This window comes from Rhinoderma darwinii (genome assembly GCF_050947455.1).
Source record: "Rhinoderma darwinii isolate aRhiDar2 chromosome 5 unlocalized genomic scaffold, aRhiDar2.hap1 SUPER_5_unloc_36, whole genome shotgun sequence".
NCBI lineage: Eukaryota > Metazoa > Chordata > Amphibia > Anura > Rhinodermatidae > Rhinoderma > Rhinoderma darwinii.
In genome coordinates, this window is record NW_027461794.1 from 79,158 (window position 1) to 100,669 (window position 21,512).

Below are 21,512 nucleotides of genomic sequence, written 5' to 3' on the forward strand. Positions count from 1 at the left end.
GTGTGAAGGAACAAGGGGTGGCTGTGGGCATGCACTTGCTGCCGCTGCCAGTGTTTATCTGCATGGCAGGAGGGCATTTGGGCGTTGCCAGGAAGGCGTTTTTATGTAGATTCCTCCTCTTTCAGCACTGCATTGTGGTGCAAGCAAAAGAAGCAAATCCTGTCTGGCTTCCTCTCCGGCCTTTATTCACCTCCCGCTTAGTAGCTGTAAATGTGTGTGAGCCTGCAGGGCCCCATGGAATTGCCTAGGAGTAGGCTGAATCGCTGCAAGGGGTGAACAGCAGTATGGGACAGGCTCGGGCAAGGCAAGGGCCGCTCGGGTTATCGCTTCTCGGCCTTTTGGCTAAGATCAAGTGTAGTATCTGTTCTTATCAGTTTAATATCTGATACGTCCCCTATCTGGGGACCATATATTAAATGGATTTTTAGAACAGGGAGATGGAAATAGAGCTTGCTCTGTCCACTCCACGCATTGACCTGGTATTGCAGTATTTCCAGGACCGGTGCACCCTTCCCTTATGTGTTGACTAAAATCAGATTCCAAAAGTGTTTTTTCTCTTTGCCATTGTTTCTGTCTTTCTGAAGGGATCTCCCCTTTTAATCCCATTATTTCAACACCTGTTGGACAATGCATTTGTACAGTCATGTGTGATAATGAGCTCATTTATTAAATGCAATTAATGAATACATTGCCACCTCTTGTTGTGTGTGTGTGTGTGTGTGTCTTCTGTGTTTCTGTGTTTCCGGCATTTCACATTGGAACAGCTCATTCACCTTCCTTGTCTTCTCTCCGCCCTCCCTCCCTCCCTCCTAGGTAAGTTAAAGAGCTGCACCTGAGCCAGCCACTGATTGATGCAGCACCACAGTCAAATAGTGGAGTGGAGTGGAGTAGGGGAACAGCAAACAGCCATTAAAGCAGCCAGCCGCCTACCCGCCACAATGGACCTACCTGTGTACACTAGGTGGATGTGATGGAATGTACTGTCGTCCCTACATTTCAAGAAGAAGTAAGAATTGCAGTTGCAACAAACCCTTGCTTGCCTACAAAGAGAGCAGCAATTTGGATTTGTTACTATGTTACCTGGAAGAATAACAAACTGTGCAAGGATGGAGGTTGTAGGAGCAAAGAGAAGTTGTCTGTAAAGTTGGTGGATGCCTATTTTCCATTTTGCAGTCCCTTGTCTCCCTCTTGTGGCCTCCTGGAGGCAAATAAATGTGCAAAAAAAAGACAGCCTGGCGGCCGGCTGTTGCAGTGTTGCCCTCTCAGGCAACACTGAGTGACTGACTGAGCCTCACAGTCTTATATAAAGTTCAGACGGAACTTTGCACGTGTCATAGTGGAGCCCTCAGGATTCCAGAGCCAGCTTTCTGACATCATAATGGGGCCTGCCTCAGAGATAAAAGCCTGGGCCCAGGCAGTGTTGTTCAGTGCTGCTCAGCAGGCAGCACAGGACTGGATTAAAGCTGATACAAGGTGTGAAGGAACAAGGGGTGGCTGTGGGCATGCACTTGCTGCCGCTGCCAGTGTTTATCTGCATGGCAGGAGGGCATTTGGGCGTTGCCAGGAAGGCGTTTTTATGTAGATTCCTCCTCTTTCAGCACTGCATTGTGGTGCAAGCAAAAGAAGCAAATCCTGTCTGGCTTCCTCTCCGGCCTTTATTCACCTCCCGCTTAGTAGCTGTAAATGTGTGTGAGCCTGCAGGGCCCCATGGAATTGCCTAGGAGTAGGCTGAATCGCTGCAAGGGGTGAACAGCAGTATGGGACAGGCTCGGGCAAGGCAAGGGCCGCTCGGGTTATCGCTTCTCGGCCTTTTGGCTAAGATCAAGTGTAGTATCTGTTCTTATCAGTTTAATATCTGATACGTCCCCTATCTGGGGACCATATATTAAATGGATTTTTAGAACAGGGAGATGGAAATAGAGCTTGCTCTGTCCACTCCACGCATTGACCTGGTATTGCAGTATTTCCAGGACCGGTGCACCCTTCCCTTATGTGTTGACTAAAATCAGATTCCAAAAGTGTTTTTTCTCTTTGCCATTGTTTCTGTCTTTCTGAAGGGATCTCCCCTTTTAATCCCATTATTTCAACACCTGTTGGACAATGCATTTGTACAGTCATGTGTGATAATGAGCTCATTTATTAAATGCAATTAATGAATACATTGCCACCTCTTGTTGTGTGTGTGTGTGTGTGTGTCTTCTGTGTTTCTGTGTTTCCGGCATTTCACATTGGAACAGCTCATTCACCTTCCTTGTCTTCTCTCCGCCCTCCCTCCCTCCCTCCTAGGTAAGTTAAAGAGCTGCACCTGAGCCAGCCACTGATTGATGCAGCACCACAGTCAAATAGTGGAGTGGAGTGGAGTAGGGGAACAGCAAACAGCCATTAAAGCAGCCAGCCGCCTACCCGCCACAATGGACCTACCTGTGTACACTAGGTGGATGTGATGGAATGTACTGTCGTCCCTACATTTCAAGAAGAAGTAAGAATTGCAGTTGCAACAAACCCTTGCTTGCCTACAAAGAGAGCAGCAATTTGGATTTGTTACTATGTTACCTGGAAGAATAACAAACTGTGCAAGGATGGAGGTTGTAGGAGCAAAGAGAAGTTGTCTGTAAAGTTGGTGGATGCCTATTTTCCATTTTGCAGTCCCTTGTCTCCCTCTTGTGGCCTCCTGGAGGCAAATAAATGTGCAAAAAAAAGACAGCCTGGCGGCCGGCTGTTGCAGTGTTGCCCTCTCAGGCAACACTGAGTGACTGACTGAGCCTCACAGTCTTATATAAAGTTCAGACGGAACTTTGCACGTGTCATAGTGGAGCCCTCAGGATTCCAGAGCCAGCTTTCTGACATCATAATGGGGCCTGCCTCAGAGATAAAAGCCTGGGCCCAGGCAGTGTTGTTCAGTGCTGCTCAGCAGGCAGCACAGGACTGGATTAAAGCTGATACAAGGTGTGAAGGAACAAGGGGTGGCTGTGGGCATGCACTTGCTGCCGCTGCCAGTGTTTATCTGCATGGCAGGAGGGCATTTGGGCGTTGCCAGGAAGGCGTTTTTATGTAGATTCCTCCTCTTTCAGCACTGCATTGTGGTGCAAGCAAAAGAAGCAAATCCTGTCTGGCTTCCTCTCCGGCCTTTATTCACCTCCCGCTTAGTAGCTGTAAATGTGTGTGAGCCTGCAGGGCCCCATGGAATTGCCTAGGAGTAGGCTGAATCGCTGCAAGGGGTGAACAGCAGTATGGGACAGGCTCGGGCAAGGCAAGGGCCGCTCGGGTTATCGCTTCTCGGCCTTTTGGCTAAGATCAAGTGTAGTATCTGTTCTTATCAGTTTAATATCTGATACGTCCCCTATCTGGGGACCATATATTAAATGGATTTTTAGAACAGGGAGATGGAAATAGAGCTTGCTCTGTCCACTCCACGCATTGACCTGGTATTGCAGTATTTCCAGGACCGGTGCACCCTTCCCTTATGTGTTGACTAAAATCAGATTCCAAAAGTGTTTTTTCTCTTTGCCATTGTTTCTGTCTTTCTGAAGGGATCTCCCCTTTTAATCCCATTATTTCAACACCTGTTGGACAATGCATTTGTACAGTCATGTGTGATAATGAGCTCATTTATTAAATGCAATTAATGAATACATTGCCACCTCTTGTTGTGTGTGTGTGTGTGTGTGTCTTCTGTGTTTCTGTGTTTCCGGCATTTCACATTGGAACAGCTCATTCACCTTCCTTGTCTTCTCTCCGCCCTCCCTCCCTCCCTCCTAGGTAAGTTAAAGAGCTGCACCTGAGCCAGCCACTGATTGATGCAGCACCACAGTCAAATAGTGGAGTGGAGTGGAGTAGGGGAACAGCAAACAGCCATTAAAGCAGCCAGCCGCCTACCCGCCACAATGGACCTACCTGTGTACACTAGGTGGATGTGATGGAATGTACTGTCGTCCCTACATTTCAAGAAGAAGTAAGAATTGCAGTTGCAACAAACCCTTGCTTGCCTACAAAGAGAGCAGCAATTTGGATTTGTTACTATGTTACCTGGAAGAATAACAAACTGTGCAAGGATGGAGGTTGTAGGAGCAAAGAGAAGTTGTCTGTAAAGTTGGTGGATGCCTATTTTCCATTTTGCAGTCCCTTGTCTCCCTCTTGTGGCCTCCTGGAGGCAAATAAATGTGCAAAAAAAAGACAGCCTGGCGGCCGGCTGTTGCAGTGTTGCCCTCTCAGGCAACACTGAGTGACTGACTGAGCCTCACAGTCTTATATAAAGTTCAGACGGAACTTTGCACGTGTCATAGTGGAGCCCTCAGGATTCCAGAGCCAGCTTTCTGACATCATAATGGGGCCTGCCTCAGAGATAAAAGCCTGGGCCCAGGCAGTGTTGTTCAGTGCTGCTCAGCAGGCAGCACAGGACTGGATTAAAGCTGATACAAGGTGTGAAGGAACAAGGGGTGGCTGTGGGCATGCACTTGCTGCCGCTGCCAGTGTTTATCTGCATGGCAGGAGGGCATTTGGGCGTTGCCAGGAAGGCGTTTTTATGTAGATTCCTCCTCTTTCAGCACTGCATTGTGGTGCAAGCAAAAGAAGCAAATCCTGTCTGGCTTCCTCTCCGGCCTTTATTCACCTCCCGCTTAGTAGCTGTAAATGTGTGTGAGCCTGCAGGGCCCCATGGAATTGCCTAGGAGTAGGCTGAATCGCTGCAAGGGGTGAACAGCAGTATGGGACAGGCTCGGGCAAGGCAAGGGCCGCTCGGGTTATCGCTTCTCGGCCTTTTGGCTAAGATCAAGTGTAGTATCTGTTCTTATCAGTTTAATATCTGATACGTCCCCTATCTGGGGACCATATATTAAATGGATTTTTAGAACAGGGAGATGGAAATAGAGCTTGCTCTGTCCACTCCACGCATTGACCTGGTATTGCAGTATTTCCAGGACCGGTGCACCCTTCCCTTATGTGTTGACTAAAATCAGATTCCAAAAGTGTTTTTTCTCTTTGCCATTGTTTCTGTCTTTCTGAAGGGATCTCCCCTTTTAATCCCATTATTTCAACACCTGTTGGACAATGCATTTGTACAGTCATGTGTGATAATGAGCTCATTTATTAAATGCAATTAATGAATACATTGCCACCTCTTGTTGTGTGTGTGTGTGTGTGTGTCTTCTGTGTTTCTGTGTTTCCGGCATTTCACATTGGAACAGCTCATTCACCTTCCTTGTCTTCTCTCCGCCCTCCCTCCCTCCTAGGTAAGTTAAAGAGCTGCACCTGAGCCAGCCACTGATTGATGCAGCACCACAGTCAAATAGTGGAGTGGAGTGGAGTAGGGGAACAGCAAACAGCCATTAAAGCAGCCAGCCGCCTACCCGCCACAATGGACCTACCTGTGTACACTAGGTGGATGTGATGGAATGTACTGTCGTCCCTACATTTCAAGAAGAAGTAAGAATTGCAGTTGCAACAAACCCTTGCTTGCCTACAAAGAGAGCAGCAATTTGGATTTGTTACTATGTTACCTGGAAGAATAACAAACTGTGCAAGGATGGAGGTTGTAGGAGCAAAGAGAAGTTGTCTGTAAAGTTGGTGGATGCCTATTTTCCATTTTGCAGTCCCTTGTCTCCCTCTTGTGGCCTCCTGGAGGCAAATAAATGTGCAAAAAAAAGACAGCCTGGCGGCCGGCTGTTGCAGTGTTGCCCTCTCAGGCAACACTGAGTGACTGACTGAGCCTCACAGTCTTATATAAAGTTCAGACGGAACTTTGCACGTGTCATAGTGGAGCCCTCAGGATTCCAGAGCCAGCTTTCTGACATCATAATGGGGCCTGCCTCAGAGATAAAAGCCTGGGCCCAGGCAGTGTTGTTCAGTGCTGCTCAGCAGGCAGCACAGGACTGGATTAAAGCTGATACAAGGTGTGAAGGAACAAGGGGTGGCTGTGGGCATGCACTTGCTGCCGCTGCCAGTGTTTATCTGCATGGCAGGAGGGCATTTGGGCGTTGCCAGGAAGGCGTTTTTATGTAGATTCCTCCTCTTTCAGCACTGCATTGTGGTGCAAGCAAAAGAAGCAAATCCTGTCTGGCTTCCTCTCCGGCCTTTATTCACCTCCCGCTTAGTAGCTGTAAATGTGTGTGAGCCTGCAGGGCCCCATGGAATTGCCTAGGAGTAGGCTGAATCGCTGCAAGGGGTGAACAGCAGTATGGGACAGGCTCGGGCAAGGCAAGGGCCGCTCGGGTTATCGCTTCTCGGCCTTTTGGCTAAGATCAAGTGTAGTATCTGTTCTTATCAGTTTAATATCTGATACGTCCCCTATCTGGGGACCATATATTAAATGGATTTTTAGAACAGGGAGATGGAAATAGAGCTTGCTCTGTCCACTCCACGCATTGACCTGGTATTGCAGTATTTCCAGGACCGGTGCACCCTTCCCTTATGTGTTGACTAAAATCAGATTCCAAAAGTGTTTTTTCTCTTTGCCATTGTTTCTGTCTTTCTGAAGGGATCTCCCCTTTTAATCCCATTATTTCAACACCTGTTGGACAATGCATTTGTACAGTCATGTGTGATAATGAGCTCATTTATTAAATGCAATTAATGAATACATTGCCACCTCTTGTTGTGTGTGTGTGTGTGTCTTCTGTGTTTCTGTGTTTCCGGCATTTCACATTGGAACAGCTCATTCACCTTCCTTGTCTTCTCTCCGCCCTCCCTCCCTCCTAGGTAAGTTAAAGAGCTGCACCTGAGCCAGCCACTGATTGATGCAGCACCACAGTCAAATAGTGGAGTGGAGTGGAGTAGGGGAACAGCAAACAGCCATTAAAGCAGCCAGCCGCCTACCCGCCACAATGGACCTACCTGTGTACACTAGGTGGATGTGATGGAATGTACTGTCGTCCCTACATTTCAAGAAGAAGTAAGAATTGCAGTTGCAACAAACCCTTGCTTGCCTACAAAGAGAGCAGCAATTTGGATTTGTTACTATGTTACCTGGAAGAATAACAAACTGTGCAAGGATGGAGGTTGTAGGAGCAAAGAGAAGTTGTCTGTAAAGTTGGTGGATGCCTATTTTCCATTTTGCAGTCCCTTGTCTCCCTCTTGTGGCCTCCTGGAGGCAAATAAATGTGCAAAAAAAAGACAGCCTGGCGGCCGGCTGTTGCAGTGTTGCCCTCTCAGGCAACACTGAGTGACTGACTGAGCCTCACAGTCTTATATAAAGTTCAGACGGAACTTTGCACGTGTCATAGTGGAGCCCTCAGGATTCCAGAGCCAGCTTTCTGACATCATAATGGGGCCTGCCTCAGAGATAAAAGCCTGGGCCCAGGCAGTGTTGTTCAGTGCTGCTCAGCAGGCAGCACAGGACTGGATTAAAGCTGATACAAGGTGTGAAGGAACAAGGGGTGGCTGTGGGCATGCACTTGCTGCCGCTGCCAGTGTTTATCTGCATGGCAGGAGGGCATTTGGGCGTTGCCAGGAAGGCGTTTTTATGTAGATTCCTCCTCTTTCAGCACTGCATTGTGGTGCAAGCAAAAGAAGCAAATCCTGTCTGGCTTCCTCTCCGGCCTTTATTCACCTCCCGCTTAGTAGCTGTAAATGTGTGTGAGCCTGCAGGGCCCCATGGAATTGCCTAGGAGTAGGCTGAATCGCTGCAAGGGGTGAACAGCAGTATGGGACAGGCTCGGGCAAGGCAAGGGCCGCTCGGGTTATCGCTTCTCGGCCTTTTGGCTAAGATCAAGTGTAGTATCTGTTCTTATCAGTTTAATATCTGATACGTCCCCTATCTGGGGACCATATATTAAATGGATTTTTAGAACAGGGAGATGGAAATAGAGCTTGCTCTGTCCACTCCACGCATTGACCTGGTATTGCAGTATTTCCAGGACCGGTGCACCCTTCCCTTATGTGTTGACTAAAATCAGATTCCAAAAGTGTTTTTTCTCTTTGCCATTGTTTCTGTCTTTCTGAAGGGATCTCCCCTTTTAATCCCATTATTTCAACACCTGTTGGACAATGCATTTGTACAGTCATGTGTGATAATGAGCTCATTTATTAAATGCAATTAATGAATACATTGCCACCTCTTGTTGTGTGTGTGTGTGTGTCTTCTGTGTTTCTGTGTTTCCGGCATTTCACATTGGAACAGCTCATTCACCTTCCTTGTCTTCTCTCCGCCCTCCCTCCCTCCTAGGTAAGTTAAAGAGCTGCACCTGAGCCAGCCACTGATTGATGCAGCACCACAGTCAAATAGTGGAGTGGAGTGGAGTAGGGGAACAGCAAACAGCCATTAAAGCAGCCAGCCGCCTACCCGCCACAATGGACCTACCTGTGTACACTAGGTGGATGTGATGGAATGTACTGTCGTCCCTACATTTCAAGAAGAAGTAAGAATTGCAGTTGCAACAAACCCTTGCTTGCCTACAAAGAGAGCAGCAATTTGGATTTGTTACTATGTTACCTGGAAGAATAACAAACTGTGCAAGGATGGAGGTTGTAGGAGCAAAGAGAAGTTGTCTGTAAAGTTGGTGGATGCCTATTTTCCATTTTGCAGTCCCTTGTCTCCCTCTTGTGGCCTCCTGGAGGCAAATAAATGTGCAAAAAAAAGACAGCCTGGCGGCCGGCTGTTGCAGTGTTGCCCTCTCAGGCAACACTGAGTGACTGACTGAGCCTCACAGTCTTATATAAAGTTCAGACGGAACTTTGCACGTGTCATAGTGGAGCCCTCAGGATTCCAGAGCCAGCTTTCTGACATCATAATGGGGCCTGCCTCAGAGATAAAAGCCTGGGCCCAGGCAGTGTTGTTCAGTGCTGCTCAGCAGGCAGCACAGGACTGGATTAAAGCTGATACAAGGTGTGAAGGAACAAGGGGTGGCTGTGGGCATGCACTTGCTGCCGCTGCCAGTGTTTATCTGCATGGCAGGAGGGCATTTGGGCGTTGCCAGGAAGGCGTTTTTATGTAGATTCCTCCTCTTTCAGCACTGCATTGTGGTGCAAGCAAAAGAAGCAAATCCTGTCTGGCTTCCTCTCCGGCCTTTATTCACCTCCCGCTTAGTAGCTGTAAATGTGTGTGAGCCTGCAGGGCCCCATGGAATTGCCTAGGAGTAGGCTGAATCGCTGCAAGGGGTGAACAGCAGTATGGGACAGGCTCGGGCAAGGCAAGGGCCGCTCGGGTTATCGCTTCTCGGCCTTTTGGCTAAGATCAAGTGTAGTATCTGTTCTTATCAGTTTAATATCTGATACGTCCCCTATCTGGGGACCATATATTAAATGGATTTTTAGAACAGGGAGATGGAAATAGAGCTTGCTCTGTCCACTCCACGCATTGACCTGGTATTGCAGTATTTCCAGGACCGGTGCACCCTTCCCTTATGTGTTGACTAAAATCAGATTCCAAAAGTGTTTTTTCTCTTTGCCATTGTTTCTGTCTTTCTGAAGGGATCTCCCCTTTTAATCCCATTATTTCAACACCTGTTGGACAATGCATTTGTACAGTCATGTGTGATAATGAGCTCATTTATTAAATGCAATTAATGAATACATTGCCACCTCTTGTTGTGTGTGTGTGTGTGTCTTCTGTGTTTCTGTGTTTCCGGCATTTCACATTGGAACAGCTCATTCACCTTCCTTGTCTTCTCTCCGCCCTCCCTCCCTCCTAGGTAAGTTAAAGAGCTGCACCTGAGCCAGCCACTGATTGATGCAGCACCACAGTCAAATAGTGGAGTGGAGTGGAGTAGGGGAACAGCAAACAGCCATTAAAGCAGCCAGCCGCCTACCCGCCACAATGGACCTACCTGTGTACACTAGGTGGATGTGATGGAATGTACTGTCGTCCCTACATTTCAAGAAGAAGTAAGAATTGCAGTTGCAACAAACCCTTGCTTGCCTACAAAGAGAGCAGCAATTTGGATTTGTTACTATGTTACCTGGAAGAATAACAAACTGTGCAAGGATGGAGGTTGTAGGAGCAAAGAGAAGTTGTCTGTAAAGTTGGTGGATGCCTATTTTCCATTTTGCAGTCCCTTGTCTCCCTCTTGTGGCCTCCTGGAGGCAAATAAATGTGCAAAAAAAAGACAGCCTGGCGGCCGGCTGTTGCAGTGTTGCCCTCTCAGGCAACACTGAGTGACTGACTGAGCCTCACAGTCTTATATAAAGTTCAGACGGAACTTTGCACGTGTCATAGTGGAGCCCTCAGGATTCCAGAGCCAGCTTTCTGACATCATAATGGGGCCTGCCTCAGAGATAAAAGCCTGGGCCCAGGCAGTGTTGTTCAGTGCTGCTCAGCAGGCAGCACAGGACTGGATTAAAGCTGATACAAGGTGTGAAGGAACAAGGGGTGGCTGTGGGCATGCACTTGCTGCCGCTGCCAGTGTTTATCTGCATGGCAGGAGGGCATTTGGGCGTTGCCAGGAAGGCGTTTTTATGTAGATTCCTCCTCTTTCAGCACTGCATTGTGGTGCAAGCAAAAGAAGCAAATCCTGTCTGGCTTCCTCTCCGGCCTTTATTCACCTCCCGCTTAGTAGCTGTAAATGTGTGTGAGCCTGCAGGGCCCCATGGAATTGCCTAGGAGTAGGCTGAATCGCTGCAAGGGGTGAACAGCAGTATGGGACAGGCTCGGGCAAGGCAAGGGCCGCTCGGGTTATCGCTTCTCGGCCTTTTGGCTAAGATCAAGTGTAGTATCTGTTCTTATCAGTTTAATATCTGATACGTCCCCTATCTGGGGACCATATATTAAATGGATTTTTAGAACAGGGAGATGGAAATAGAGCTTGCTCTGTCCACTCCACGCATTGACCTGGTATTGCAGTATTTCCAGGACCGGTGCACCCTTCCCTTATGTGTTGACTAAAATCAGATTCCAAAAGTGTTTTTTCTCTTTGCCATTGTTTCTGTCTTTCTGAAGGGATCTCCCCTTTTAATCCCATTATTTCAACACCTGTTGGACAATGCATTTGTACAGTCATGTGTGATAATGAGCTCATTTATTAAATGCAATTAATGAATACATTGCCACCTCTTGTTGTGTGTGTGTGTGTGTCTTCTGTGTTTCTGTGTTTCCGGCATTTCACATTGGAACAGCTCATTCACCTTCCTTGTCTTCTCTCCGCCCTCCCTCCCTCCTAGGTAAGTTAAAGAGCTGCACCTGAGCCAGCCACTGATTGATGCAGCACCACAGTCAAATAGTGGAGTGGAGTGGAGTAGGGGAACAGCAAACAGCCATTAAAGCAGCCAGCCGCCTACCCGCCACAATGGACCTACCTGTGTACACTAGGTGGATGTGATGGAATGTACTGTCGTCCCTACATTTCAAGAAGAAGTAAGAATTGCAGTTGCAACAAACCCTTGCTTGCCTACAAAGAGAGCAGCAATTTGGATTTGTTACTATGTTACCTGGAAGAATAACAAACTGTGCAAGGATGGAGGTTGTAGGAGCAAAGAGAAGTTGTCTGTAAAGTTGGTGGATGCCTATTTTCCATTTTGCAGTCCCTTGTCTCCCTCTTGTGGCCTCCTGGAGGCAAATAAATGTGCAAAAAAAAGACAGCCTGGCGGCCGGCTGTTGCAGTGTTGCCCTCTCAGGCAACACTGAGTGACTGACTGAGCCTCACAGTCTTATATAAAGTTCAGACGGAACTTTGCACGTGTCATAGTGGAGCCCTCAGGATTCCAGAGCCAGCTTTCTGACATCATAATGGGGCCTGCCTCAGAGATAAAAGCCTGGGCCCAGGCAGTGTTGTTCAGTGCTGCTCAGCAGGCAGCACAGGACTGGATTAAAGCTGATACAAGGTGTGAAGGAACAAGGGGTGGCTGTGGGCATGCACTTGCTGCCGCTGCCAGTGTTTATCTGCATGGCAGGAGGGCATTTGGGCGTTGCCAGGAAGGCGTTTTTATGTAGATTCCTCCTCTTTCAGCACTGCATTGTGGTGCAAGCAAAAGAAGCAAATCCTGTCTGGCTTCCTCTCCGGCCTTTATTCACCTCCCGCTTAGTAGCTGTAAATGTGTGTGAGCCTGCAGGGCCCCATGGAATTGCCTAGGAGTAGGCTGAATCGCTGCAAGGGGTGAACAGCAGTATGGGACAGGCTCGGGCAAGGCAAGGGCCGCTCGGGTTATCGCTTCTCGGCCTTTTGGCTAAGATCAAGTGTAGTACTTTAGGGTATTGCCTTGTTTCTTGGTCAGGAGGTGCCCTGGTACCCTTTTCCTTGGCCTGGGGGGATCGTCTCTTTTACAAGAGACTTAACCCCTCTGCTGCTATTGGGGGAGAGGATTAGTCCAGGGCAACGGGGAGCGATCACTTGCCTGGCATTTAGGTGCTGAAGGTATTATCGTTGGAGTTCGTTGGATTTCGTTGGATATCGTTGGTTTTTTTGCGGCAGGATGGAGGAAATCCCTGACTACATGCGGACTCGGAATGCTGTTCGTTTTACGATGGAGGAATCTGGAGGACAAAGCAGGGACTTGGAGTTCCTAACAAAGGTACTCTTGCTTGGTCTTTTCCAGTTGGAGAGACAATGGATATTGTCTGTAATGGACTATCCAAGAAGAGGATGCTTCGATGTCACCTTTTGTACGGAGGAAATTTATCTGGACTTTCTGGACACTTTGAAGGAGAAGAAGCAGGATCCAAGACTGGTTGGTGTGATTGTAACACCACACTTTGCTCCTAGCAAAAAGTTGGTGATTGTTAAAATGTTTTCCCCCTATGTGTGTAAAGACGATATTATATGTTTTCTCACTAAGTTCTGTGAGGAGGTGGTGGAGAAGGGTAAGGTCTTTAATCCCTTTGGATTTTGGACAGGCAAATGGAAATTCCTGTGTAAAATTAAGGCAGTTGGAGAGGCTGGAAACTTATTGCTTCCTCCAGCACGCTTTAAAATTGGCAGTGCAAGTGGGAATCTCTATTTTTTTGGAATGGGGATTTTTTGCCATAATTGCAAAGAGTATGGACATGTGAAGGAAAATTGTGGGAAAATATTCTGTACAAAATGTTTCCAAGAAGGTCATATGTACAATGATTGTGAGAAGGGTAAAGTGTGTAACATGTGTAGAGAAGAAGGGCATGTGTTTAAAAATTGTTTAAAGAAAAGCAAAAGTGAAGTAAAGGAGGAGAGTAAGAAGACCGTTAAAAGAAAGGAACAGATAGTTAAAAGAAAGGAAGAGAAAGTTACCTCAGGAAAAGAGGATAAGCCACAGGAAGTGGGAGGAGGATGGAAAAGCGTTGAGGTTAAAAGGAGTGATGAAACAAAAAGGAGAAAAATTGTGGAAAAAAATGTTGTTTCAGATGAAAATAGAGCAGAAAGAGATAAATTAGTAAAAGACATAGAGGAATTAAGAGAGAAAATTAATTTTGAGAAGGTTCGGAGGCGGGTACGAACTTGTCTAAGAGGAGATATATCCGATTTTCTTGAAAGATATAAAGTGCCAACCTGGTTGGCGTGTATTGTAAATTTGGAGTGGGATGGTCAAGATCTTCGAGAACATCTTGTGGATATGGTAGGTGTAATCGCTGTAAGAAATGGTTTGTTTTATTAATTTTACTTACAAAAAAAAAAAAGAGAAATAAAAATTATATTTTGGTTTTTCATAATGATGATCAAGTCTTTAAATTTGAAGTTTAAAATTTAACTCGAGACGGATCTGAGTGGAAACCTGATCTGTTCTTATCAGTTTAATATCTGATACGTCCCCTATCTGGGGACCATATATTAAATGGATTTTTAGAACAGGGAGATGGAAATAGAGCTTGCTCTGTCCACTCCACGCATTGACCTGGTATTGCAGTATTTCCAGGACCGGTGCACCCTTCCCTTATGTGTTGACTAAAATCAGATTCCAAAAGTGTTTTTTCTCTTTGCCATTGTTTCTGTCTTTCTGAAGGGATCTCCCCTTTTAATCCCATTATTTCAACACCTGTTGGACAATGCATTTGTACAGTCATGTGTGATAATGAGCTCATTTATTAAATGCAATTAATGAATACATTGCCACCTCTTGTTGTGTGTGTGTGTGTGTCTTCTGTGTTTCTGTGTTTCCGGCATTTCACATTGGAACAGCTCATTCACCTTCCTTGTCTTCTCTCCGCCCTCCCTCCCTCCTAGGTAAGTTAAAGAGCTGCACCTGAGCCAGCCACTGATTGATGCAGCACCACAGTCAAATAGTGGAGTGGAGTGGAGTAGGGGAACAGCAAACAGCCATTAAAGCAGCCAGCCGCCTACCCGCCACAATGGACCTACCTGTGTACACTAGGTGGATGTGATGGAATGTACTGTCGTCCCTACATTTCAAGAAGAAGTAAGAATTGCAGTTGCAACAAACCCTTGCTTGCCTACAAAGAGAGCAGCAATTTGGATTTGTTACTATGTTACCTGGAAGAATAACAAACTGTGCAAGGATGGAGGTTGTAGGAGCAAAGAGAAGTTGTCTGTAAAGTTGGTGGATGCCTATTTTCCATTTTGCAGTCCCTTGTCTCCCTCTTGTGGCCTCCTGGAGGCAAATAAATGTGCAAAAAAAAGACAGCCTGGCGGCCGGCTGTTGCAGTGTTGCCCTCTCAGGCAACACTGAGTGACTGACTGAGCCTCACAGTCTTATATAAAGTTCAGACGGAACTTTGCACGTGTCATAGTGGAGCCCTCAGGATTCCAGAGCCAGCTTTCTGACATCATAATGGGGCCTGCCTCAGAGATAAAAGCCTGGGCCCAGGCAGTGTTGTTCAGTGCTGCTCAGCAGGCAGCACAGGACTGGATTAAAGCTGATACAAGGTGTGAAGGAACAAGGGGTGGCTGTGGGCATGCACTTGCTGCCGCTGCCAGTGTTTATCTGCATGGCAGGAGGGCATTTGGGCGTTGCCAGGAAGGCGTTTTTATGTAGATTCCTCCTCTTTCAGCACTGCATTGTGGTGCAAGCAAAAGAAGCAAATCCTGTCTGGCTTCCTCTCCGGCCTTTATTCACCTCCCGCTTAGTAGCTGTAAATGTGTGTGAGCCTGCAGGGCCCCATGGAATTGCCTAGGAGTAGGCTGAATCGCTGCAAGGGGTGAACAGCAGTATGGGACAGGCTCGGGCAAGGCAAGGGCCGCTCGGGTTATCGCTTCTCGGCCTTTTGGCTAAGATCAAGTGTAGTATCTGTTCTTATCAGTTTAATATCTGATACGTCCCCTATCTGGGGACCATATATTAAATGGATTTTTAGAACAGGGAGATGGAAATAGAGCTTGCTCTGTCCACTCCACGCATTGACCTGGTATTGCAGTATTTCCAGGACCGGTGCACCCTTCCCTTATGTGTTGACTAAAATCAGATTCCAAAAGTGTTTTTTCTCTTTGCCATTGTTTCTGTCTTTCTGAAGGGATCTCCCCTTTTAATCCCATTATTTCAACACCTGTTGGACAATGCATTTGTACAGTCATGTGTGATAATGAGCTCATTTATTAAATGCAATTAATGAATACATTGCCACCTCTTGTTGTGTGTGTGTGTGTGTGTGTCTTCTGTGTTTCTGTGTTTCCGGCATTTCACATTGGAACAGCTCATTCACCTTCCTTGTCTTCTCTCCGCCCTCCCTCCCTCCCTCCTAGGTAAGTTAAAGAGCTGCACCTGAGCCAGCCACTGATTGATGCAGCACCACAGTCAAATAGTGGAGTGGAGTGGAGTAGGGGAACAGCAAACAGCCATTAAAGCAGCCAGCCGCCTACCCGCCACAATGGACCTACCTGTGTACACTAGGTGGATGTGATGGAATGTACTGTCGTCCCTACATTTCAAGAAGAAGTAAGAATTGCAGTTGCAACAAACCCTTGCTTGCCTACAAAGAGAGCAGCAATTTGGATTTGTTACTATGTTACCTGGAAGAATAACAAACTGTGCAAGGATGGAGGTTGTAGGAGCAAAGAGAAGTTGTCTGTAAAGTTGGTGGATGCCTATTTTCCATTTTGCAGTCCCTTGTCTCCCTCTTGTGGCCTCCTGGAGGCAAATAAATGTGCAAAAAAAAGACAGCCTGGCGGCCGGCTGTTGCAGTGTTGCCCTCTCAGGCAACACTGAGTGACTGACTGAGCCTCACAGTCTTATATAAAGTTCAGACGGAACTTTGCACGTGTCATAGTGGAGCCCTCAGGATTCCAGAGCCAGCTTTCTGACATCATAATGGGGCCTGCCTCAGAGATAAAAGCCTGGGCCCAGGCAGTGTTGTTCAGTGCTGCTCAGCAGGCAGCACAGGACTGGATTAAAGCTGATACAAGGTGTGAAGGAACAAGGGGTGGCTGTGGGCATGCACTTGCTGCCGCTGCCAGTGTTTATCTGCATGGCAGGAGGGCATTTGGGCGTTGCCAGGAAGGCGTTTTTATGTAGATTCCTCCTCTTTCAGCACTGCATTGTGGTGCAAGCAAAAGAAGCAAATCCTGTCTGGCTTCCTCTCCGGCCTTTATTCACCTCCCGCTTAGTAGCTGTAAATGTGTGTGAGCCTGCAGGGCCCCATGGAATTGCCTAGGAGTAGGCTGAATCGCTGCAAGGGGTGAACAGCAGTATGGGACAGGCTCGGGCAAGGCAAGGGCCGCTCGGGTTATCGCTTCTCGGCCTTTTGGCTAAGATCAAGTGTAGTACCTGCTCAAGCTGAGGTTAGTAATCATCCCTGCCGGTGGTACGTGGGCCATCGTAGGGGGATGACAGAACGCCGAGGTGAGGGCAGGGAACCACAACGGTCATCGCTCTGGTGTACGCATTTGGTTTAAAGGTACCATTTGTAGGTGACCAGGCGACCGCCGGATCGAGGTCATTAGGCCGGGTAGTTTGGAAGCCCGAGTTGCTATGTGCCCCAGGGCTGGTGACCCTGGGGTGCCCTAACTCACTGGGGGTGGGATCCCACTGAGTGAAGGCACACTTGCACGCACTCTCTTTCACGCTATATGAGCACACACCTTTATTCTCCCGGCCTTCTGGCTGGGAGATGAGGAATTTTTTTATACCTGGCGGATGTCCAGGCTGTATCACAGCGCACATCCACTTATTTAATTTTGTTTTTCACTGTGTGTTTGTCACGTTTGTCACAAGGATTTTGGGATGCGGTGCCCTTTTGGGACCCTCCTGAGGTCTAGGGGGAAAATGTGTGGCCTTCTGGTTCCTTTTTCCCCTGCAACCCGGCCTCCCTTCTTCGGAGGGGAGGTGCAACTAGGATGCAGGCTCCTAGGTGGACACTGGGGTGGCAGCCCAGGTAGAAGCCTAGGAGTGTGTTTGGGTCTCCCTAAGCTTCGGCGAGGGGGGACCATCGATCCTTGATCCTCTAGGCCTATGGTTTGGAGGGTCAGGGAATGGTTATGCGGGGCCTCTCTCTTTTAAGAGAAGGGCTGCGATAGACCGCATCCTTGTGCACTTTTTGTGTGGCACCTCTGCACTTTTTATGCACTTGGGTGATAGAAAGCACGACTCGGGCTTTCAATAAAAAAAAAAAAAATCTGTTCTTATCAGTTTAATATCTGATACGTCCCCTATCTGGGGACCATATATTAAATGGATTTTTAGAACAGGGAGATGGAAATAGAGCTTGCTCTGTCCACTCCACGCATTGACCTGGTATTGCAGTATTTCCAGGACCGGTGCACCCTTCCCTTATGTGTTGACTAAAATCAGATTCCAAAAGTGTTTTTTCTCTTTGCCATTGTTTCTGTCTTTCTGAAGGGATCTCCCCTTTTAATCCCATTATTTCAACACCTGTTGGACAATGCATTTGTACAGTCATGTGTGATAATGAGCTCATTTATTAAATGCAATTAATGAATACATTGCCACCTCTTGTTGTGTGTGTGTGTGTGTGTGTCTTCTGTGTTTCTGTGTTTCCGGCATTTCACATTGGAACAGCTCATTCACCTTCCTTGTCTTCTCTCCGCCCTCCCTCCCTCCCTCCTAGGTAAGTTAAAGAGCTGCACCTGAGCCAGCCACTGATTGATGCAGCACCACAGTCAAATAGTGGAGTGGAGTGGAGTAGGGGAACAGCAAACAGCCATTAAAGCAGCCAGCCGCCTACCCGCCACAATGGACCTACCTGTGTACACTAGGTGGATGTGATGGAATGTACTGTCGTCCCTACATTTCAAGAAGAAGTAAGAATTGCAGTTGCAACAAACCCTTGCTTGCCTACAAAGAGAGCAGCAATTTGGATTTGTTACTATGTTACCTGGAAGAATAACAAACTGTGCAAGGATGGAGGTTGTAGGAGCAAAGAGAAGTTGTCTGTAAAGTTGGTGGATGCCTATTTTCCATTTTGCAGTCCCTTGTCTCCCTCTTGTGGCCTCCTGGAGGCAAATAAATGTGCAAAAAAAAGACAGCCTGGCGGCCGGCTGTTGCAGTGTTGCCCTCTCAGGCAACACTGAGTGACTGACTGAGCCTCACAGTCTTATATAAAGTTCAGACGGAACTTTGCACGTGTCATAGTGGAGCCCTCAGGATTCCAGAGCCAGCTTTCTGACATCATAATGGGGCCTGCCTCAGAGATAAAAGCCTGGGCCCAGGCAGTGTTGTTCAGTGCTGCTCAGCAGGCAGCACAGGACTGGATTAAAGCTGATACAAGGTGTGAAGGAACAAGGGGTGGCTGTGGGCATGCACTTGCTGCCGCTGCCAGTGTTTATCTGCATGGCAGGAGGGCATTTGGGCGTTGCCAGGAAGGCGTTTTTATGTAGATTCCTCCTCTTTCAGCACTGCATTGTGGTGCAAGCAAAAGAAGCAAATCCTGTCTGGCTTCCTCTCCGGCCTTTATTCACCTCCCGCTTAGTAGCTGTAAATGTGTGTGAGCCTGCAGGGCCCCATGGAATTGCCTAGGAGTAGGCTGAATCGCTGCAAGGGGTGAACAGCAGTATGGGACAGGCTCGGGCAAGGCAAGGGCCGCTCGGGTTATCGCTTCTCGGCCTTTTGGCTAAGATCAAGTGTAGTATCTGTTCTTATCAGTTTAATATCTGATACGTCCCCTATCTGGGGACCATATATTAAATGGATTTTTAGAACAGGGAGATGGAAATAGAGCTTGCTCTGTCCACTCCACGCATTGACCTGGTATTGCAGTATTTCCAGGACCGGTGCACCCTTCCCTTATGTGTTGACTAAAATCAGATTCCAAAAGTGTTTTTTCTCTTTGCCATTGTTTCTGTCTTTCTGAAGGGATCTCCCCTTTTAATCCCATTATTTCAACACCTGTTGGACAATGCATTTGTACAGTCATGTGTGATAATGAGCTCATTTATTAAATGCAATTAATGAATACATTGCCACCTCTTGTTGTGTGTGTGTGTGTGTGTGTCTTCTGTGTTTCTGTGTTTCCGGCATTTCACATTGGAACAGCTCATTCACCTTCCTTGTCTTCTCTCCGCCCTCCCTCCCTCCCTCCTAGGTAAGTTAAAGAGCTGCACCTGAGCCAGCCACTGATTGATGCAGCACCACAGTCAAATAGTGGAGTGGAGTGGAGTAGGGGAACAGCAAACAGCCATTAAAGCAGCCAGCCGCCTACCCGCCACAATGGACCTACCTGTGTACACTAGGTGGATGTGATGGAATGTACTGTCGTCCCTACATTTCAAGAAGAAGTAAGAATTGCAGTTGCAACAAACCCTTGCTTGCCTACAAAGAGAGCAGCAATTTGGATTTGTTACTATGTTACCTGGAAGAATAACAAACTGTGCAAGGATGGAGGTTGTAGGAGCAAAGAGAAGTTGTCTGTAAAGTTGGTGGATGCCTATTTTCCATTTTGCAGTCCCTTGTCTCCCTCTTGTGGCCTCCTGGAGGCAAATAAATGTGCAAAAAAAAGACAGCCTGGCGGCCGGCTGTTGCAGTGTTGCCCTCTCAGGCAACACTGAGTGACTGACTGAGCCTCACAGTCTTATATAAAGTTCAGACGGAACTTTGCACGTGTCATAGTGGAGCCCTCAGGATTCCAGAGCCAGCTTTCTGACATCATAATGGGGCCTGCCTCAGAGATAAAAGCCTGGGCCCAGGCAGTGTTGTTCAGTGCTGCTCAGCAGGCAGCACAGGACTGGATTAAAGCTGATACAAGGTGTGAAGGAACAAGGGGTGGCTGTGGGCATGCACTTGCTGCCGCTGCCAGTGTTTATCTGCATGGCAGGAGGGCATTTGGGCGTTGCCAGGAAGGCGTTTTTATGTAGATTCCTCCTCTTTCAGCACTGCATTGTGGTGCAAGCAAAAGAAGCAAATCCTGTCTGGCTTCCTCTCCGGCCTTTATTCACCTCCCGCTTAGTAGCTGTAAATGTGTGTGAGCCTGCAGGGCCCCATGGAATTGCCTAGGAGTAGGCTGAATCGCTGCAAGGGGTGAACAGCAGTATGGGACAGGCTCGGGCAAGGCAAGGGCCGCTCGGGTTATCGCTTCTCGGCCTTTTGGCAAGATCAGGTGTAGTATTTCTGCATCTGGTTTTGTTGGGAGGTGTCCGGGGTACCCTGCTCCTTGGCCTTGGGGGATCGTCTCTTTTCACAGAGAGACTTCACCCCCTTGCTGCTATTTGGGGAGTGGGCTTAGCCCCCGGACAACGAGTTGCGATCGCGCCTTACCCAAGAGGTCAACCGGCCTTGAGGCGTTTTTCTAAGAGCGTTCCGAGGGCGTTTATCGGGCTTCGTAGGTGTCTGGGGTACCCTAATCCTTGGCCTTGGGGGAGGGTTCCACTTAATTGTGGAATCTGAGCCCTTGCTGCTATAAGGGACAGGCTTAGCCCCCAGGCACTGAAAATGCCATATACATTTGGATTTGCATCCGGGGACACCCGGTTGCGCCAGTCCGTCCGCATCGAGGTGGAAGAAGGCCATCGCCAGCGGAAGAACCTTCGCTTCATTGTGGAGGTGATTCTGCTGGACTTCCTGGGGCTCAAGCGGGCGGACATCCTGTGTCTCAACGACCAGGAAAGCCGCGGTCGGTACACCGTATCCTTTACGGCCGCGGCATGTTGCGACAACATGCACAAAAGATTGTCTGATGCGGACCAGAGTGAGGAGCGGCTAAATGGACTGAACTTTTTATTCCTCTACGGGGAGGAAGAAGTCCCGCTCGTGATGTGCATGTTCAGTCCATTTGTCTCAGAGTGTGACATTGAAACCTTCCTCAGTCGTTACTGCAGGGAGGTCCGCTTCTCACATAAAATCTTGAACACCCAGAGCTTCTGGAATGGCAAAAGAAAATATTGGGTGAAGTTCCGCCAGGATCCCAATGGCATTGGAGGCTTACATCACCCACCCCAGAACTTTGCCATTGGGAAGAATCGAGGATTCCTATTTTACCCCCAGATGCCAATAGCCTGCCGGAACTGCTTGAGATATGGCCACACCAGAGAACATTGTGACCGGCCCCATGTGGTGCAGTGTAACAGGTGTGGCCAGGTTGGACACGTAGCGGCAAAATGCAGTTCCGAGGTGTTGTGCAATCTGTGCGGCATGACTGGGCATGCTTTTAAAGATTGCCCCCGCAGAGCGAAATCTGGGCCACCCAGACCAGGGCCAGAGCGGCAGTTTGCAACATGTGCAGACGCCGCTGGTAATGCCCCAAAACGAGCATTGACGACTGAGGGGTCCAGGCCAAA

The 21,512-nt window shown here is 48.0% G+C and overlaps 11 non-coding genes and 3 pseudogenes across 11 annotated transcripts; all 14 read left to right on the plus strand.

Moving 5' to 3' along the window:
• Positions 1-322: 322 nt before the first annotated feature.
• LOC142691246 (U2 spliceosomal RNA) lies at positions 323-513 on the plus strand. Its single transcript, XR_012859864.1, has one exon. It is a non-coding gene; the product is annotated as a U2 spliceosomal RNA (small nuclear RNA).
• Positions 514-1,795: 1,282 nt separating this feature from the next.
• On the plus strand, positions 1,796-1,986 carry LOC142691258 (U2 spliceosomal RNA). Its single transcript, XR_012859867.1, has one exon. It is a non-coding gene; the product is annotated as a U2 spliceosomal RNA (small nuclear RNA).
• A 1,282-nt stretch (positions 1,987-3,268) lies between these two features.
• Positions 3,269-3,459, plus strand: LOC142691270 (U2 spliceosomal RNA). Its single transcript, XR_012859871.1, has one exon. It is a non-coding gene; the product is annotated as a U2 spliceosomal RNA (small nuclear RNA).
• Positions 3,460-4,741: 1,282 nt separating this feature from the next.
• On the plus strand, positions 4,742-4,932 carry LOC142691282 (U2 spliceosomal RNA). The gene has a single exon (XR_012859872.1). It is a non-coding gene; the product is annotated as a U2 spliceosomal RNA (small nuclear RNA).
• A 1,278-nt stretch (positions 4,933-6,210) lies between these two features.
• LOC142691294 (U2 spliceosomal RNA) lies at positions 6,211-6,401 on the plus strand. The gene has a single exon (XR_012859873.1). It is a non-coding gene; the product is annotated as a U2 spliceosomal RNA (small nuclear RNA).
• A 1,274-nt stretch (positions 6,402-7,675) lies between these two features.
• On the plus strand, positions 7,676-7,866 carry LOC142691308 (U2 spliceosomal RNA). Its single transcript, XR_012859875.1, has one exon. It is a non-coding gene; the product is annotated as a U2 spliceosomal RNA (small nuclear RNA).
• Positions 7,867-9,140: 1,274 nt separating this feature from the next.
• Positions 9,141-9,331, plus strand: LOC142691311 (U2 spliceosomal RNA). Its single transcript, XR_012859876.1, has one exon. It is a non-coding gene; the product is annotated as a U2 spliceosomal RNA (small nuclear RNA).
• Positions 9,332-10,605: 1,274 nt separating this feature from the next.
• On the plus strand, positions 10,606-10,796 carry LOC142691312 (U2 spliceosomal RNA). Its single transcript, XR_012859877.1, has one exon. It is a non-coding gene; the product is annotated as a U2 spliceosomal RNA (small nuclear RNA).
• Positions 10,797-12,070: 1,274 nt separating this feature from the next.
• On the plus strand, positions 12,071-12,210 carry LOC142691285 (U2 spliceosomal RNA; annotated as a pseudogene).
• A 1,370-nt stretch (positions 12,211-13,580) lies between these two features.
• LOC142691264 (U2 spliceosomal RNA) lies at positions 13,581-13,765 on the plus strand. Its single transcript, XR_012859870.1, has one exon. It is a non-coding gene; the product is annotated as a U2 spliceosomal RNA (small nuclear RNA).
• A 1,274-nt stretch (positions 13,766-15,039) lies between these two features.
• On the plus strand, positions 15,040-15,230 carry LOC142691313 (U2 spliceosomal RNA). The gene has a single exon (XR_012859878.1). It is a non-coding gene; the product is annotated as a U2 spliceosomal RNA (small nuclear RNA).
• Positions 15,231-16,512: 1,282 nt separating this feature from the next.
• On the plus strand, positions 16,513-16,582 carry LOC142691303 (U2 spliceosomal RNA; annotated as a pseudogene).
• Positions 16,583-17,370: 788 nt separating this feature from the next.
• LOC142691253 (U2 spliceosomal RNA) lies at positions 17,371-17,551 on the plus strand (annotated as a pseudogene).
• A 1,282-nt stretch (positions 17,552-18,833) lies between these two features.
• Positions 18,834-19,024, plus strand: LOC142691314 (U2 spliceosomal RNA). The gene has a single exon (XR_012859879.1). It is a non-coding gene; the product is annotated as a U2 spliceosomal RNA (small nuclear RNA).
• The last annotated feature ends 2,488 nt before the right edge of the window (positions 19,025-21,512 follow it).